This window comes from Chinchilla lanigera, unplaced genomic scaffold (assembly GCF_000276665.1).
Source record: "Chinchilla lanigera isolate Chin_1 unplaced genomic scaffold, ChiLan1.0 scaffold00036, whole genome shotgun sequence".
In the NCBI taxonomy this organism is placed as follows: domain Eukaryota; kingdom Metazoa; phylum Chordata; class Mammalia; order Rodentia; family Chinchillidae; genus Chinchilla; species Chinchilla lanigera.
In genome coordinates this window covers 507,498-509,067 of record NW_004955437.1, presented here as the reverse complement: position 1 = coordinate 509,067, position 1,570 = coordinate 507,498, and positions in this window count along the sequence as shown.

Below are 1,570 nucleotides of genomic sequence, written 5' to 3'. Positions count from 1 at the left end.
TACACCACCGCGCTGGCCGGCTGCACCAGCCCCACGGCCACCTCCTGCACGGCGCCAAAGCCCACGCACTCCCGCGAGGTGGGCACCTGGCACCGGGAGGGCAGGGAGGTCAAGGCCCGAGGGCTGCCGGCTGCTGCTGATCATCTCCGGTGGCCTTCACGTTCTGGCCCACGCCTGCCCCCGAGCTCTCGGGAAGCTCCCCAAGGCCCTCGGTGGCGTCACTGCCCAGTGGGTGACCTCGCCTCGGCCTTGCCGCCCCAGGGCCCGCAGGGGGACCGGGTCCTGCTCCTTCCCCACGCCCTTCCCCCTGCGCCCCCGCCTCACCCAGGCTGCGCTCGGCCTCAGCTCACAGGCCCTCAAATGTCCCGACGGCCTTGTCCTTGTCGCCGACACAACGGGCGCCTGTGTCGTCCGCCACAGCCTGGGGGGTCTGCCCCGCTCCGCCCCCAGGCCACCCTCCTGGCCCAGCCTTACTATGTCACAAGCTCACAAGAAACCTCCTCACACAGAGCCCTAACCCCGGGCCACCGACGCCCTTCCCGGGCCCGCCCCACTCACCGAGTCGAAGTAGAGCAGGACGTGCGGCCCTTCGGTCTCAAAGTGACTCACGTAGCGGTCGGAGAGGGAGGTAAGCTGTGCGAGGGGGAGAGGCGGCGGGTCACCTGGGCCGCGCCTGAGAGCCTGCGGGGACCCCGGGCCAGAGGGGAGGAGCTGCCCTGGACAGCCCACTGCACCTTCTCCAGGTCGGAGTGCAGGGCGCGGAACCCGCTCAGGAGGGTGACGTCTGCGATGGCCATGCCGAACAGCCCCACCTTGCCTTCCCGCCTGTGGAGAGACGAGAGCAGCTGTCCGCCCTGCTCCCAGAGCCTCGCCGGACGCTGCCCGGGCGCGGCACGCACCAGATGCAGACGGTGTAATGCACTTTGGATTCCTGCTCCTCGGCCACCTTGGGGGCCTCCCTCCTGCGGCGGTTCCTCCGTCCCTCGAACAGCTGCAGGGGCGTCACAGGCCGCGCGTGGGCACCTGGGTCATCCCCGGCCGGAAACTCGTCATACTCATAGTCCTCTTCGTAGTCCGCATTTGCCTGCCCTGCACAGGCAGCAGCGATGTGACGGGGGGCAGGGAGGCCACCCCAGCCCCGCAGGACCAAGGGCTCCCGATCCCAGCACTCACTCGTGTACTCCACGTAGCCCATGACTGTCACCGTGATCCGAAGGTCCTGGCAGGTCGTGTTGTCCATGTTCAGGACGTGGTAGGCCCGGAGCACCTGGCCCGGCAAGGGGCAGGGGAAGTGTAGAGCGCATCTGGGGCCCAGAGCCCGGCTACTGGCTCCGTCCACCCCGGAACAGGCCAAGCATGTGGTAGGCACCGGAAGTGTGATGGGGCGAGGGAGCAAGGCCAGCCCTGACAGGTGCATAGAGGAGACCAGCACCGGCATCTGGCCGAGGCTTGAAGGAGCAGAACGAGCTTGGCCCATGGGCCGGCAGGCAGGGAGGACGTGCTGAGGCTCTGAGCGAGCAGGAGGCAGCGGGCCTGACCTCCTCCCAGGCCTGACCTCCTCCCAGGCCTG